This window comes from Procambarus clarkii, chromosome 26 (genome assembly GCF_040958095.1).
Source record: "Procambarus clarkii isolate CNS0578487 chromosome 26, FALCON_Pclarkii_2.0, whole genome shotgun sequence".
NCBI lineage: Eukaryota > Metazoa > Arthropoda > Malacostraca > Decapoda > Cambaridae > Procambarus > Procambarus clarkii.
In genome coordinates, this window is record NC_091175.1 from 29872291 (window position 1) to 29890703 (window position 18413).

Sequence of the window (18413 nt, forward strand, 5' to 3'; positions counted from 1 at the left end):
TTTCTCAGACGACTGAAACTGAAACAGACAAGGAGGACAGTCAAGACGCCAGAGCTTGTCATAATTACAAATTATATGTAAATTATAAAATGTTTTTTTAATTCAGTATTTTTATAAACATGATATAATATGATTTATGATTTAAATATATGATTTACATATATGATTTGTATCTGATTATTGTATATAATAAAAATATATACAAATACATGTATATAAAAAATTAATAAATTTTATTGTATAAAAAAATGCAGGGGGTAATGATGTTGGACAAGTTAGGAGTGAGGAACTAACAGATTCAGGATAGCCATTGAATTAGTTAGGAGCAAGGGAGGAATCCCGATCATATGTGGCATTCTTCCAAGAAAGGGAGTGGGAAATGAATGGATGTCGAGGGCACTTTGTCAATTGCCGGCTGGAAAAATTTCAAATCAAATTCAATATCTTTCATAGACAAATGGGAACACTTGTATTGAAGATATGAAATGTATGCTCGTGATGGGGTGCATCTATGGAGGGCTGGGGTTGTTGCGAGCTCGTTGGAACCAGTGGTTAGAGGTGTTTGGGTTTAAACTGTTAGTAGATAGTGGTACGGGAATTTATTTGGAGGAAGAAGGTAATAAAAGTATGTTTGTGGGAGAAAGGCATTGGCGAAATGATCAGGGAAAGAAAAGGGCCTCAAAATAACAATTCACTTACAGTATATTACACAAACAGTAGAAGTCCAAGAAATAAAATTAACAAATTAAATGCTCTTGTCTGCACAGAAAAAAAAAGATATTATTGCACTTACCGAAACGTGGATCAATGTAGAAAATAGAGAACTATTAGCCGAATATCAAATAAATGGATTTAAACCATTTCACACAGATCGATATATTAGACGAGGAGGGGGAGTAGCCTTACATGTTAGGGATAATTAGAAATGTAGTCTCAAAGAGGGAATCAAAACCGAGCCACAAACTATTTGGATAGAATTAAACGAAAAAGCAAATAATATAAGAGTTATATATAGGCCACCAAATTTAGACAATGGAAGCAAAGCATCTATGGGATGAAATATCAAAAGCATCTAGATCTAACAGTATGTCATGAGCGACTAATTTTAGTGGAATAAACTGGTTGAACAAAGCAGGGAATGGTGAAGCAGAAGATTTCCTAGAATTAATTGACGATTGCTTTCTTACACAACACATTAAGGAACCAACGCGGGAAAATAATATTTTAGATTTTGTGTCGACCAACAGCGAAACAAATTAATGACATCGAAATAGGTGGTGAGCTAGGGAACAGTGATCACAAAGAAATCAGATTTAGCATAGAACGGAATAGTTCTGTAGGAGAAAATTCTGTTAAAGTGCCTGATTTTCGAAAAGCTGATTTCAATAGCCTAAGAATTTGTTTGGGTCAAATATATTGGAAAGTCTTGGGTATGGGGTGTGGGCCGGTATTGGAGCTAGACGTTAGCCCAGAGATAGGTGACGTAAAAGGGGTTTTCCATGTGGATTCAAAATATAACCTATTTAAAAATATTCTAAGCGAAGCCCAGGAATGTAGTATACCATATAAAATGAATAGATCGAATACTAATGATCCAAAGTGGATAACAAAGGATCTGAAGAACCTTTTAGGTAAAAAGAGAGCGTGGTACAAAAGGATTAAGAATTGGGAAGTCTGTTTAGACCAGGAATTCGTACAACTGGTTAGAAATACTAAAAGAGAGATAAAGAAAGCAAAAAGAAACTATGAAGTTCGCATAGCAGAGCAAGCAAAATCAAATCCTAAAGGGTTTTTCCAATTATACCGAACAAAGATTAGGGAAAGAATAGGTCCATTAAAAACTGAGACAGGTCAAATAACAGATAGTGATGAAGAGATGAGTAGTATTTTTAATACATATTTTGTATCTGTATTTACTAAAGAGGAACCAAACAATATGCCTTCAGCCGAACAAGTCTATGTGGGTGGGGACGAGGACAGGTTGACGAGTTTAGCAGTTACCAGGGAGGATGTTCTTAAACAAATAGTAAAACTCCAACCAAACAAATCCCCAGGGCCGGATGAAGTGTTTGCCAGGGTGCTTAAGGAATGCAAAGAGGAGCTTTGCGACCCACTGTCTACCATATTTAATAAATCAATAGAGTCAGGCAGAGTCCCAGAGTTATGGAAAGTTGCTAATGTGATACCAGTTTTTAAGAAAGGAGATAGATCACTTGCGACTAACTATCGACCAATTTGCCTAACGTCTATTGTGGGAAAGTTACTCGAATCTATAATTGCAAATAAAATTCGTGTTCATCTTGAAAACATAAATTAATAATTAAGTCGCAACATGGTTTTATAAATGGCCGTTCATGTTTACCAAATTTGTTATCTTTTTATTCTAGCATAGTTGAGGCAGTTGATAGTGGTAAGGATCGTGATGTTGTGTACCTTGACTTAGTGCCACATGAAAGACTGATTAAAAAGATAGAGGCTCATGGTATTGGGGGTGCTATAATAAGCTGGATTAGGGCATGGCTATACCAAAGGAAACTGTATAAATGGAGTCAAATCAGAGTGGGAAAATGTTGTAAGTGGAGTGCCTCAAGGCTCTGTCCTGGGACCTCTTTTGTTTATAATATATATAAATGATTTAGATTCAGGTTTCAGTAGCAACATTTGCAAATTTGCCGTTGATACGAAAATCGGTAGGGAAATTAATTCGGAAGGGGACTCACTATCACTTCAAGTTGATCTAGATAGGGTTTTGAAATGGTCAAAGGATTGGAAAATGCAGTTTAATGCTGATAAATGTAAAGTTCTGAGGCTAGGTAATGATGATAGAGTTACAAGATATGAGCTAGATGGTGTTGAGATTGCGAAAGGTGTCTGGGAGTTATGATTAATAAGAATTTAAAACAAAAGGATCAATGCATGAATGTTCGTAATAAGGCAAATCGGACACTCTGATTTATTAATCACAGCGTTAGTAACAAGACACCTGGTGTTGTTCAACTATATCTTGCTCTTGTTAGGCCCCATTTAGATTATGCAGTTCAGTTTTGGTCGCCGCACTATAGAATGGATATAAATTCACTTGAACGTGTCCAGCATAGGATGACTAAGTTAATTCCCCAAATTAGAAATCTTTCATATGAAGAAAGATTAACAAAGCTTAAGTTGCATTCACTGGAAAGGCGAAGAGTTAGGGGTGACATGATAGAGGTTTACAAGTTTTTTTATATTTTTTTTATTTTTACATGCAAAGCATGCAATTTAAATACAATAAAAATACAGAAAACAGAAAGGAAAACAATAGACCACCGGCCAGAAGGGCCGACAGCAGAGCACAACAAAACAGACAAGAAAAACATGAAAAATACAGCATACATCAAAGCACAAAACAGAATACAATGGCAAAGTAGCAATTACAGTAACAACACAAAACAACACCTCCAGAAAAACAAAACATACATCAAGAGGCATAGCATGAAACATAACAGGACAAACACAATACTGTCCAAATAAAACAAAGAACAAACACGTACAACAGGTAAAGCAATATAAAAACAATACATTAATAAAAAACACACACCAAGCCATCCGCCCCATAAACAAAAGGCTAGGCCAAAATAAACAATAACAAACAAGCAAACCACGCAAACCTGAAAACAAAACAGGCACAAACACAACAACATACATGCACTGGCCTGAAGGACCGAGAATAAAACAACAAAGTACATAAAGAAACAGAACAAGACACTTCAGCACAAAACAAATCAATACACATCCATACAAAGACACTAAACACCGGCCTTAAGGGCCGACAACAAAAACAAATGAAAAATACAACAAAACAACGATCAAGAGAACAAACATAACACCAGCCTGAAGGGCGCACAATAGGTACAACACAGTTCAAACAAACCACAGGTCCAAGCACACACTAAACACACAGCAAGCACACAGACTACGAAAAGATCTCATACTTGTCCGGCCACTCTTCCGCCGGGAATCGAATGCAATACGCCTCCCAAAGTAACATAAGGTCCTCCGAAGCAGGGTCATTTTGGAGCGTACGAGGATCAGGCATTAACTCTGGCACACCTGCAATAAAACACCGAGCCCGACGAATCCAGATGGTAGAAGGGCACCACGGAACAGGACGCACACGGTCATCAATGTCAAAACGCAACGGATGGTCAGCATCATTCGCCACTCTGGAGGCCAAGATGAGAGGGAGAGGCTCCTTCCCATGAGGCCGGGCAATGGGCAGCGCACTGGGAGCCTCCTCGGCTGCCTCACAGGGCCCCTCATCAACCACCGAACGTTGTACCTGCTGGGACCCCCCACGCTTGGCATACTTCTTCAGCACCAGCTTCATGCCTCGGCTCGCACCAGGACCCACACCATCCACGTCTGTAGGAGCAACCACCTCCCACTGCGTAGAACCTTCTGCAGGAGAAAGAACAGGATGTAAATCAGACGCACAACCATCGTCAACAGCAGACACATGGATATCAGACACCACCAGCGTCGTAGAGCACGAAGCACCCGGAATCGCCACACCATACCCCGAAGCTCCACCTGCGTCGTAGTCCTCCACATCACCCCAAGCAGTAGAAGAGCGCCTAGAACGCTTGGGCACTGGCCGCACATCCTCACAGCCGGAGGTGGACCCAGAACCACGGGCCTCACGAACCGGGCGAACCAACGCCCGTCGCAGCACCGCAGCAGCCTCAACCACATGGGGAATCGGGCCGCACACAACAGGGCGCTCCGCAGCCCCCCCAACACCCAACACAGCCGCAACACCTGGCGAGGGTGCAGGACCAGGCACAGCAGCAGGAGTCGAGGAAGACGCAGACGCACTCGGCTGAGGGACAACAAGCACCGGGGGCATGTCCGGTGACGCAGGGGGGGGGGGGGGGTTGGCGCAGCAACAGCGACTGGGACCTGCCCCTCCTCATCCCCGGAATCCACGCCCTGAGGGAGCGGCGGAAAATCTTCTTCCCGGAATAAGTTAACGGGTGCAGCAGGGACCCGAGAGCACCCAGCAGCCTCATGCCCTAACTGGCCACACAAGGAAACACGTACGGGGCTGCCGGGCATAGTACACCCGAACGTAGTAACCCAGCAGCCGGACAGAAGATGGGATATCCGACCGCAGGCGCATACCTAAGGTACGGACGTTCGTCTGCTTCCCAGCATACTTCCCCGAGGAAAGCTTGTTCACCCGCACACTGATGACAGCACCATACCTCCCGAAGAAACGCCGGAGAAGGTCTTCAGGGAACTCCAGGGGCGCACCGTGCACACTTGACATATGTCAGGGCACCATTTCGGTCCGAGATCGTAACGGAGCCGGCGCCATCCGGCAACCGCAACGAACGCCCTTCGTTCTGCCGGAGGAAGTCCCGATACTCCTCCTCCCCCAGAACTTGACAATCACTTGGTGGGCCGTAACAACCTCAACTCCATACACAGCTTCCACCGGGACACGAAGCATGTCGCACATAACTAACTCAGTGGCCGGATAGTAAGTAAGTAATTATCAAAAGAAGGCACCAAACCAGGAAGGCTATGTAGCACCATCAAATACGCAAAATAATCAGAGGGCGCTAAATATCACCAAGGATGCCAATACGAGAACAAAAACGCATAAGGCGAACGATATCAAAAGTATCCGAGTCACCAAGAATTCTATAGAGGGACAGGTGACCGCGAGGGGCGGTCGGAAAGCAAGACACACGCTCGTCCTGGAAGTCAGGACATTCAAGAAGGACATGCACGACCGTAAGAGGGACAATGCAACTAGGACAATAAGGAGCAGGGCGGCGCTCCATCAAGTGACCATGGGTTAAGCGAGTATGGCCAATACGCAACCTCGCTAGAGCTGTTTCCCACCGCCGGTTACGGTGGAAGGAGGACGGCCACGAGGAAACACAACATTTAAGAGTACGTAGCTTGTTACCAGTAACAGACAACCAAGAAGCCTGCCAACGGGTAACGACTGAGGAATGGATAACTGGGTAAAAGTCGGAATACGGAATGCCTTTACGAGAGATGGGACAAGAGCGGACAGCTTCCTTAGCGGCAGCATCCGCACGCTCATTTAAAGACACACCAATATGGCTGGGAACCCAACAAAACTCAACCGACTTAAATTTACTGTGAACGAGAAACAGCCAATGCTGGATCTCGACAACTACTGGATGAACCGGATTAAAGGACCCGAGAGCCATGAGGGCACTATGAGAGTCAACAACAACCACAAAGGAAGACTGACAACGAGAAAGCAGGAGACGAAGAGCATAGAGAATAGCATAAAGTTCTGCTGTAAAGATGCTAGTCTCCGGAGGCAAGCGACACATATTGCGATCAGGAAAAACAACAGAGTAGCCAACACCGTCCGCTGACTTAGACCCATCGGTGAAGACAGAAACGGAGCGGGAGTGAGAAGAAAAGTGCTCGAGGAAAAGGCGTTTTAGAACCGTAGGAGGAGTAAAAGCTTTAGTGATACGGGTCAAGGAAGTACAAAACCGCGACAGAGGGACCCTCCACGGGGGCAAAGAAGGAACAACACGAGGAGAAACATCAGAAATACGAACGGAGAGAGAATCCTGTAGGCGAGATAACCGAACAGAAAGAGGGAGGTGGTGAAGAGGAACAGGAACCGCAGGAGGGGTAAAAGTTAAAGCACGACAGAGGCGAGAGGAAGGATGTTGCAAGGACCGCGCAAGATAGCGAAGACAGTAGCGATCACGGCGGTCCTGGAGAGACAGGAAGCCAGTGTCAACATACAAGCTAAAGATGGGAGTCGAACGAAAGGCACCAGAACTGAGGCGCAACCCAGTATGGTGCAAAGCATCAAGACGGCGAAGAGTAGAAGGAGAAGCAGACGAGTAAGCAGGGCAACCATAATCGAGCTTAGACAGGACGAGAGAGGAATGTAAAGCAAGGAGAGTGCGCCTATCTGCCCCCCCAAGAAGTATGGGACAAGACCCGAAGGAGGGCAAGGGCCTTAGAGCACTCAACACGGAGGTAAGAGAGATGGAGAGACCAAGACAAACGAGTGTCAAGGAATAACCCCAAAAGCTTCGCGGAATCTTTGTATTCAAGGGGATGACCATAAAGTGACAAAGAGGGACGAAGAACAACCCGTTTCCGCGTAAAAGTCATGGCACAAGTCTTAGAAGTAGAGAACTTGAAGCCATGACCTGTGGCCCAAGACGACACGGCATCAATTGCAAGTTGAAGCCGGCGTTGAAGGAGAGGCGAATCATCACCCTGACAACAAAGGGTAAGATCATCGACACAGAGAGCGGAGAAGACACCAGAAGGAAGAGAGGAAAGAAGACCATTGAGGGCAACAAGAAAAAGAGTAGTGCTCAGAACACTACCCTGGGGCACACCTTCGTATTGCTGAAAAGAGGGAGAGAGAGCGGTACCAAGGCGCACCCGAAAGGAACGACGAGAGAGGAAGCTGCGGAGAAAGAGAGGGAGATGACCACGAAGGCCAAAAGAATGAAGTTGAGATAGGATATGATAACGCCAAGTGGTGTCGTAAGCCTTTTCTAGGTCAAAAAGGACGGCAACAACGGAGGTCTTCGCAGCAAAAGCAGTACGAATATAGACCTCCAAGTTCACCAGGACATCTGTCGTGCTGCGGCACTTGCGGAAACCAAATTGAGAAGGGGAGAGGAGGTGATGGTGTTCCAGGAACCACATCAGACGAACGTTAACCATACGTTCAAAGAGTTTGCAGACACAACTTGTGAGAGCAATAGGGCGAAAGTCCTTAGGGGAAGTACCCAGAGACCCTGGTTTGCGAACAGGGAGGACAACGGCATCGAGCCAGTCCTCAGGGACTGACGACGACTCCCAGATCCGAGTATACAGACTCAGTAAATACTGAGACGTGCTCGGAGGGAGATGGCGAAGCATCTCATAATGAATACCATCAGAGCCCGCCGCCGTAGAACCGCAGAGGGCCAGGGCAGAACGAAGTTCAGAGAGAGAGAAGGGATCATTATAGGGAAGGTGAAGATGAGTGCAGAAATCTAAAGGACGAGACTCAAGGACAGGTTTACGAAGAAGGAAAGATTGGGGAAGATGAAGACCAGAGCTAACAGAAGAAGTGGGAACCCAGTTCGGAAGCGACCTGCAACGGGTCCGCCACAAGAGTATCATGGAGGTGAAGGACCGGTGAAACATCGGGAACGAACTTACCCGCTATCTTGCGGATACGCTTCCAGATCTGGGCCAGAGGGGTCTCGGACGTAATTGTTGAGACATAAGATGCCCAACATTCACGTTTAGCCGTACGGATGGCCCTACGGGCCACCGCACTCGCTTTCCGAAAGAAAAGAAAAGAATCGGTCGTCTGCCTACGGCGGTGCCTCTTCCAGGCTGCACGCTTACAGCGGACAGCCCGAGCACAGTCCGCATTCCACCAGGGAACGCACTTCCGTGGACCCCGAGAGGAAGAGCGAGGAATAGAGCGGAGGGCAGCGTTGAAGACAGTGTCATGAAAAAGGAGGAGAGCGCGAGAGAGAGGCAGAAGGGAGAGGTCAGGGAGAGCAGCACTGAGGGTAAATAGGGTCCAGTCTGCCTTAGCAAACTGCCACCTAGGCAAAGAGAGGGAAGGGCGAAAAGAGAAAAAGGAAACAAGGATGGGGAAATGATCACTTCCATGGAGGTCATCAAGAACCTGCCACGTGAAATCTAAGTAAAGAGAAGAAGAGCAGAGAGAAAGATCAAGACAAGAAAGGGTGCGAGTCCGAGAGTCCAAATGAGTGGGCTCACCAGAATTGAGAAGAGACAGGGAAGAAGAGAGGAGAAACGGCTCAAGGAGGCGACCCCGGGTATTCGTCAGAACGTCACCCCAAAGAGAATGACGACAATTGAAGTCACCCAGCAGGAGCACAGGCTCCGGCAAGGAGTCCAGGAGGTGTTTCAAATCAGGAAGAGAGAGCGGGACACTCGGGGGGGAGATAAATGGAACAAACTGTGTACCATTTCCCCACAAAGATATGAGCAGCAGAACAATGGAGAGGCGAAGGAAAAAGTAAAGGAACAAAGGGAACATCAGCCCGAATCAAAAGAGCAGAAGAATTAGAAGCCCCAGCAATGGCTGGGGGGGGGGGGAGAGAAAGGAATAGCCACGAAAACGACCAGGACGAGCACCAAGCATTGGCTCCTGGAGACAGACACAAAGGGGCGAAAACCGCGAAATCAGAAGTTGGAGTTCGAGGAAATTGGCGTAATAACCTCGAACGTTCCATTGAAGAATGGACAACGACGAGAAGAGAAAGGACAAAAACAGAGAACAAGGAAGAAACAAAGGCGAAAGAGCAACAGAGCACGTTAAAGAATATCAGGGTCGGGATCAGGGTCAGCAAAGTCAGGGTTAGGGGGCATGGGTAAACTGAGCAAAGACGGAGGGAAGGAAACGGGAGAACAGAGCAGAGGTGGGCAGGCAGGGTCTGGAGGAGGAGGAGGAGGAAGAGGAGACAACGGAGAGGAGCCGTCAAGGACAGCAGCAGGAGGAGGGGGGGGAGTAGAAAGAGGGGAGCGTACCCCAGCAAGAGCAGCAACCGAAAGGGAAGCAGGGGCCAAAGAAACCTCCATAGCAGGAACAGGGGGCGCAAGCACTGAAACGGGAGGGAAAGGAGCAACAGAGCCGGAAGGAGGAGCTGAGGAAGAAAGCGAAGCCTTCTTACCCGCCGGGGAAGAGGAAGGAGAGGAGCCAGGCTTACGCTTCTGACGTAAAGAGACCGGTGTCCCAGCAACTACGTACCGGGCAACGGATTCCAGTGTCTCAACAGGAGAAGCCGAACGAGAGCACACACGACGGCCGTTAGGAGAGCGATGGACATCCGCCCGCACCGACAGGCGGTGGGGAGAGCCAATAGGTGGAGGAAGAGGATGGGAAGGAGGATCGGAGGGGGACGAGGAAGAAGACACAGAAGACACGACAGACCGGGTAGAAGGAAGGGGAACCCCAGACAGAGGACCAGGAGGAGGATCCTTCGGGAGAGAACCCAAAGGAACAGAGGAGGGGGCAGTGGGCGCATCAGGGTCCAAGGCCCGGAAACGGTTGTGAGTCTGAGGAAGGCGGGAAGGACGAGGAGAGGAAGAGCGCAACACGCGAGCATAAGAGATATTAGCATAAGGCGGGAGCCGGCGAACCTGGCGCCTCGCCTCAGGAAAAGATAAACGCTCCCGGTGCTTCAGGTTGAGGACGGCTGCCTCAAGCTTGTAATGGACACACGCACGGGAGAAGGTAGGATGGGCCTCACCGCAGTTGAGGCAACGAGCCTGGGGAGAAGTGCACTCCGACTTAGAGTGACCTTCGTTACCACACAAAGGACAGAGAGAGACAGTCCCGGAGCAGCGGAGGGCACCATGCCCAAACCTCCAGCACTTGTTGCAGAGCCGAGGAGAAGGAATGTACTCCTGGACAGAGCACCTGGCACCAGCAAGAATGACAGAGGGTGGAAGGGTCCTACCATCAAAGGTAATCTTCACAACCCGGAGGGGTTGACGGTGACTACCACGAGGGGGACGAGTAAACGTGTCCACCTGGAAAATAGAATGGCCCTGGGCAGCGAGGATATGGCGAATATCGTCGTGGCAGTCGCACAGGTCCCGAACACCGGTTGCAACATGGGGCGGGAGCAAAATAGTGCCAACACTGGCATTCAACTGAGCGTTCTTCGAGACCCGAACGGGGGTCTCGCCAAGGCAGGATAAGGCAGCCAAGCGGGAAGCAGCATCCTGAGAAGGAGCAGCAACGACACGTGTACCGAGACGAGTGGGGTTGAAAGTAATGGAGGCATCCACGGAATCAATGAGATGTCGATGAAGGGAGAAATCGTGAGGAGGCGCAGAATCAAGAGGGAGGAGATCAAAATATTTGGCCCACGAAGCGGGACCAAACAAGGCTTGATAGGTAGCAGAACTGGAAGGAATCGAGCGAGGGCGGCCGTGACGAGGACGGCGGTGAGAACCCCCAGAGAGAGAGGGGTTAAAAGGCGCAGTAGTTACAACTAGAGAAGGAGCCGCGCCAGGGGACGAGGTAGTCACCACTGGGGGCTTGGGGCTCGACCCAACCACAGAGGAGGGAGGGGAGCCAGGGGAAGGAGTCAGAGAGGCCAAAGGAGGAGCAAGGTCGGGGCCCAATGCAGCGGAGGCTACAGAGCCCGGTCTTCCAATACGGACCGACTCGGGGGCTTGGTCGCCCACCCCACGAGCCTGAGAAGGTAAGCCAGAAGCAGCCGAAACAGGGGTTATCATCTTGACGAAATGAAGAATTCACTCACGAATGTGCCCCCACACCCACCATGGAACCACAATTAGAGGCAGGACACCCAACAAGAAGCTATCGCCGATCTTGTCGGGGCCTCCTAGGGGTGCGTCGTGAGTATACGCCCCACAAACGCCACCTTAAGAAACCGACAGTCCGTCGAGATCGGGTTCAGTGACGAAGTGGGGGATTGACAATAAAAGGTTCCCCTCGCTCTCGACGTCGGGTACTGCAGTTCTACGGGTGCATGAGTATGCCTCCTCAAGCACCCGGGCGTCAAAATAGAAGAAGTCCATGGAAGAACCAGAACGAGCAAAAGGTCGGCAGGAAACGGCAAGCAGATAGGAGAAGAAGGGGGAGAAAAACGAAACAGAAGGAAAAGGAAAAGATGCCCAGCAAAATTGGAGAGGACGGCAGCAGGAGCACAAGGCTAGGAAAGGACAGAGGACTGTCCCAAGGAGCATCACACTCCGGCAGCCGCCCACTAAGCCCCCACACGGCGACAACGAGCTGAGCGGGGAGGGGGTCAGTGGCCGGATAGCCAGCCTTACATGAGAATTCCAGGCCCACGGAATTTACCCGCAAAACAGGAGGAATTGCCAGGCTCCCCATGTCAAAACGGCCACGTCAGCACGCAGCCAGGCAGGCAACAACACTGGTCAGGGAGGGTAAGAGACCCCTACACCCCCTGCCAGCGAAAACTGCAACCTCCCCAAACTGCCGGAGTGGTCAGACGACACGTCTTCACCCTACGGCTGCTCAGGTGGAACCTAGAAAGTGGATGGTTTACAAGTGGATGAATGGACATAAAGGAAATATTAATAGGGGTATTAAAAGTTTCAACACAAGACAGAACACGAAACAATGGGAATAAATTGGATAAGTTTAGATTTAGGAAAGACTAGAGTAAATACTGGTTCAGTAACAGTTGTTGATTTGTGGAACCAATTGCCGCGTAACTTGGAGGTGGTGGTGTCCCTCGATTGTGTCAAGTGTGGGTTGGACATGAGAGATTGGGTGGTTATAAATAGGAGCCGCCTCGTATGGGCCAATAGGCCTTCTGCCTATTTGCATTTGTTCTTATGTAAAAAAATCGTTATAGTACCGATGTCTTAAGAGTGTTTGTAATGTTAATAGGCAAGGCCCAAGTAAACATTGGTTCAGTAACAGGGTTGTTGATATGGGGAACCAATTACCGCGAAACATTATAAAAACATAACGTAAGAATAAAGGTAACTGCGCTGCAGTTACCTAAAGACCTGCTAACATTTTATCATCAATTTTACTGTTAATTTATCAATTTTTTCTATTAAAGGACTTGCCCGAAACTATGCGTGCTAATGGTTTTATTAGAACGTTGATTCAACTTATTTTCTTATTCTGTTAACCCTTAATATAACGTGTATATAAATAAACGAACTTTGGGTATATTACACTAACAGTGGAAGTCTAAGAAACAAAAAGAATCTAGTGCTCTTGTCTGTATAGAAAAATATATTTAACTTACCGAAACGTTGATGAATGTAGAAAAAATAGAGAACCATTAGCCGAATATAAAAAAAAATGGATTTAAACCATTTCACAGACGAAAAGGGGTGGAGTAGCCATTTATGTTGGCGACAATTTGAAATGTAGTCTCAGTGGGAATCAAAACCGAGCTACACAAACTATTTGGAAAAAATTAAATTTTAAAGCAAATAATCCTATAATAGGAGTTATATATTAGGATGACAGACACTTTTTTTGACATAGCTAGATGGCATAGGCCATAGCTCGGCCTCTTGATATAGCTCGAGTGCATAGGGGAGTTGTGTAAAACCCTGGTTTGTGTCCGACTGCAGGATCCAACAAGTCCAGAAGTTAATCAAGTTATTATTTGGAAATATTTCCCCATTGCAAGTAATATGATAGTTATAAATGAATGTCTTCATCACTTACTACCCGATTTTATTGTATAAACATTATTGCACAATTAGAAAAAAGAGATTTCTGGTTTATATACAATAAAGTTAATGATAAAATACAATTTGTATAACATGAAGATAAAATTTTTGTAACATGTTTATAAAAAACACTTTAGAGACAAATTCAGTCTTAGTACTTGTCATCGAACTAACAATGCGTTACTTTAAAAACAATTATAATTTACATATAATTTATAATTAGAAGCTTTGTCGTCATCTTGGTCATCTTTGTTTCAATTATTTCATTCTCCTAGGAGGAATCAACAAGCTTTTTAGTCGTAGATTGCGTCTTTGTCTAGATTGTGTTTTAGTTTCAGTCATCCGAGCCTCAATATAGGAACAGGGTAATAGTTTTATCCAAGGGATGCTGGGTATTATCCAAGAGTTTGTTTGACATTTACGTTCGTAGATGCGACAGCTTCGGAGTATACACCTTTAAACCCACCCTAGGGATACCGACATTTTTTTCGGCGGTGTATCTCTTGCAAAGTTTATCAGATCTTTTACGATTTCTTTATGTTGCGAGAGAACACAGTCTCTTAAAAGAGTTCAGCAGGTAGTTCATTCTGGGTAGTTCATCTACGCTTAAATAAGGTGACGTCGGGAGTTGAAACTGTAGTTCTGCAATCTTAGACCTTGTCCAGGAGGTCAACTAGCTCCCCCCACCAGATCAAACAACTTCGGTGACTTTAGAACGTTCACATAGAAGACACTTTCGTAGAAATTTCTCAGTCCATCTATCTCTACTTACAGGTTCTGTACTTTCCCGAGGAGAGAAGGAACACGTTAATATGGATACAGTGCACGAATAATATATAAGAATCATTTGAAGAATGACAGCCTGAATTACAATCTCTAGAAAGGCGAAGGAATACATAAAAAAAACGTGAATAGGGTTCGAACTTACCTCCGGGATGATCCCAGACGCGCCTTATGCCACAACATGGTAAAAATATTGCAACTTTGGGTGCAACTGCCCTTAAAAGCCTCCCGCAGTTTCTACAGGGAGAAGGCGCGCCTGGGATCCCAAACGTAGGTTCGAACCCTCATAACGGATCTTATGGATTTGTTCATTTGATGCATCACGTTATTGTGATAGTGTAGAGAGAATAGTAGTTCGGTAACATTGCTGAAATTGTGCAGAGCTAATTACTACATTACAATACAAGGAGTACCTTTATTGTTTGAAGCGTAGGTTAAACATTTATGAATGAGATTGGGTGGGTGTGAACAAGAGCAGTCTCGTATGGGCCAATAGGCTTTCTGCAATTACTTTTATTCTTATGTTCTTAACGTTTCTGATAGGGTTAATAGATGCAATGAAGTTAAATTTTTGACCAATTGTGGTAGACATTAAGTGCTACGAAAGAGACGAGGATTAATCGAATATTTTTGAAAATTTTAAATCTTCATTTGTGGAGGATTAGTTTGCATTTATTGATCAATTTAAGAGGTAAGAGGTTGTTGTACTTACCATGAACTGTTCAATCAATTGACGAATGATGTACGCAACAGCCTCGTCTGTCAAGAAGCTTATCTACCTCGCTCCATCTGTGAAATTATAAATAAAAATGTTTATTATTTTACCTATGTATATGCAAATTCAGGATTTTTTTTTTAATCTTTAAAAGTTTTACCAATACATGTATACCGTCGCTAATGTTAGTACCTTCCAAACTTCAAGTAACTATTAAGAGATATTTCTTTACTCTTAGTTCAACTGGTAGTACGTGTCGAGGGACGAGAGTTAAATCCCATTGTAGTCCCTCCGTAGTTTATCGCAGATAAATCACTTGCGAGTTTTATTATGTTCAGTAATGTTATGGCCACTATGGGTCGCAACTGGGTTCTTTGATGGTGGAGGCAAAATGATAGTATCCGACCCCAAGTCGGTACTGGCCTTCAAAGAGTATCAGGTAGTGTAATAAACCTAAAAAGGTGCATGGGGGGGGGGGTATTGAAGCAGAGCTAAACACTCAATATATTCCCATCACCATAAATTAACAAACGGAATTATTACTCTATTTGGAAATATATATAGGTGCCGTTCTCATATAGGAGACCGAGCACTCATGACGCGAATATAATGTAGCCTTCGTTAATGTTCGGGCTCCGCTTCCGACCTTACTAGCCACAGTACCAGTAAATACCCGCGAGCCTACCAACATTATCACGAAGTGCCTCTCTACCCAACAACCACTCTGCAGCCAAGCGCTGGCAGAGAACCTCAGCCACGCGCTGATTAGGGCCCCACTACACGGACAACTGCAGATGTGTCGCACCCCTGGCAGAAGCCTCTAGCAACGGTCTAGCAACAGAATAGCAACGGGATAGCAACGCTCCTCAACAGGCACTTTACTCTCTGTCGTCTCTCCCCTTCGCCAGTCCCGGGATATGACGAACTCTTCCACCACTACTCCATTAGTATTAACAACACTTCTGATCGGCGACGGCTCACTTAGTTGTCAGACGAGACTAAGTTGGGCGAGTTCAGGCTGCTCAAGGTAGACTTTCATCCACAGTACCACTGCTGCCCCACGGCACCTCTGTGGATACAGACACGTCATCAGTTCTAAGGTACGGGAGACATTAGGAAGCAACACTTACTCTTTTGGACATTGACATTTATGCTCGTAGTAACTACAGATGGTGCTGGTCTTGAATTGCCTTATCACCAGAGGTCACTCACTACCACCTCACTGGTTTCTCAAGGCAGGAATCTTGAGCCAATTACACCTACTACGCCACCCCCAATAGATGGCGTTGTCCAGGTAGAGTCCAATTCCATGGGGGTTTGAGAGCAGACTCACAGATGGTGCTGAAGTCGCTCCTCCATACGTCAACAGTGTCATCGGGTTCGTAACAAATATATTAAAATCCAAGAACCTAACATAGTTTCTTTCACAAGCTAATAAACAAGCAGCTTAGTTTGGATAACATAATCTGTTGAACTTTTAATGACTTTGTAAACTCCCACTGACCAATTCTCCTAACACTCTCTCATCAGTCTGGGTCGGCTGCAACATGGTCAAGCTTGTTGTTGTTGTTATTGTTATAGATTCAGGTACTCGGAACAAGTTCCAAGTAGCACGGGCTATGGTGAGCCCGTAGTGGACTTACCTGGCACAGGAGCGAGGCTGTGTGTGGGTCTGGTCGAGCTTCTTGCCTTCGCTCCAAAGAGAATCTTGCAGTTCCTTCATGTCGTGTTTCACGTTACCTGACAGGTCCAAGTTGGCGATGTGGGTAGGTTCCGTTCTGGTAGTCATTTCGGATGCCATCTGCAATGAAACTTACACGTTGTTGTTGTTTTAGATTTAGCTACTCAGGACGAAGTGTTCATGTAGCACGGGCTATGGTGAGCCCGTAATTGAGTTCGGTTATTCGCGATAACCTTGTTACTGTGATATTTGGGTCAAAGATTCAAATAGAGGTGGGGATTCCTCCGTTTTTCCAGTTTATTTTTCGCTTCTGTTTTAGTGCACTGGTTTTAGCCTTGTTTTAATAACGTTATCTTGGTGGCGGATGTAGATGCAAAATGCTCACTAGTGAGTCCCATTCCTCAATGGCTTTTCTAATCATTGTAGTCGCGGTGGAATGTGCATCTAATGTAGCTGGCGTCGTTGGATTAATGTTGAGTTTGATGCGCAGGGGTTCAGTAGCTTCACATTCCAATGAGTAGTGCAATAGTGGCGCCTCTGCTTCTGTTCCACAGATATGACACCTTTTAACTATTGTGTTCATTACCTCTCAGCAGCATTGGTAACCAAGTCTGAGTCTGTGTATGGCTACTGTAATGTCTCTGGATATATTTTTGCCAGGCTTGAAAGAGGAGTAACTAGTGGCTTGTTCGTACCATATCGCAGTGGATCTTCCTTCCGCTACTTTGGCTCTGTGGCGACTTTTGATAGTTGAGAGTATTTTCTTCTTTATTTGCTCTTTAATCTGTGAAAAACTTGGAGGTATTTGAACCTGTACAACAGGTAGAGCAGTGGCAGTTTTTGCTAGTGAGTCTGCCTTTTCATTACCATCTATGCCAATGTGACTTCGTATCCAATTTAGGGTGATTGACAGCCCTAGATTATGGGTCTCTTTTCCTATATGTTGGATTTCTGTGAATCGAAAATTATCTCTGTGCTGACTGGATAACAATGCCTGGAGCGAAGACTTAGAGTCGGTATGAATGATGACATCATGTAAATTATTCTCAATTGTCGGCCTCCTTCAGGGCATATAATTCTGTTTGTATTGTTGAGCACCCACTATAAATGCTCCAGTAAGCTTTATGAATGGTAGTGTAAACTGCTGCCTCAGCAGAACCTCTTTCTTGATCAACTGATCCGTCTGTGAAGATGTGAGTCATTTTAGGTCTTGAGATGGTTTCCATTTGTTGCTCTATGACTACTTTGAGCCTCTGCGAGTCACATGCTGATTTTTTAACTGGTAATCATTCAATGATTATCTTTAGACTCGACTCTTTTCCATGGAGGAGGCTGCCAAAAGTGTTCATATGGTCTATCTTCCCTATTGTTTTTAATGGTCCATTTCAAGTACAATTTCTCTAGAATCTTGACCAGATTATCCATCCATGTACTTGTTCTATATTGAAGGTTTTTCTGAAGCGATCTCTGTATGCGGTCTTTGTTTGACAGTCTGGCGGTGGTTCCAACAAGTTCTGCTGTTATGGGGGCTATCCTTCGTTTGATCCGTAGAGATTCTCTCTATGCGTCCATATAGATGCTCCGTGGGATCGGATGCTCCCCAGCTGCCCGATACCGGGAAATAGCGGAAGGATGGGGTCCCTATAGTCTCTTCAGGCCATAGACCCTTGAAGATTTTCCATGTTTGGTGAAACTAAAATTTGAACGGTTGAATCACAATTACTTTGGTTCCTGTGGATACGACGATCTGTCGTTGTTCTGTATATTGGTGAGGTTTTATGGAAAACAAAATCATTTGGGCACGTTTCCTTAAACCAATGCTTCTGCTCCCCCCCCTCGTAGTGAATACACGGGAGTCAGGCGACTGTTGTGGGTTGTATTCTGGAAAATGTCAAGGCCTTGAGAAACCTTGAAAAGTCAAATAGCTTTTCTTCCCCCTACAAAGAGTGACGACATTTCATGAATAAATCTCTTAGTTAACGTCTGTTTGTGAAGGTA

General features: G+C 45.8%; 1 long non-coding RNA gene across 1 annotated transcript; it reads right to left on the reverse strand.

The window, feature by feature from the left end:
• Positions 1-13766: 13766 nt before the first annotated feature.
• LOC138368756 (uncharacterized) lies at positions 13767-15831 on the reverse strand. Its single transcript, XR_011229660.1, has 3 exons — positions 15716-15831; positions 14732-14808; positions 13767-14013 (listed from the first exon to the last, which is right to left on the reverse strand). It is a non-coding gene; the product is annotated as an uncharacterized lncRNA (long non-coding RNA).
• Between the last annotated feature and the right edge of the window lie 2582 nt (positions 15832-18413).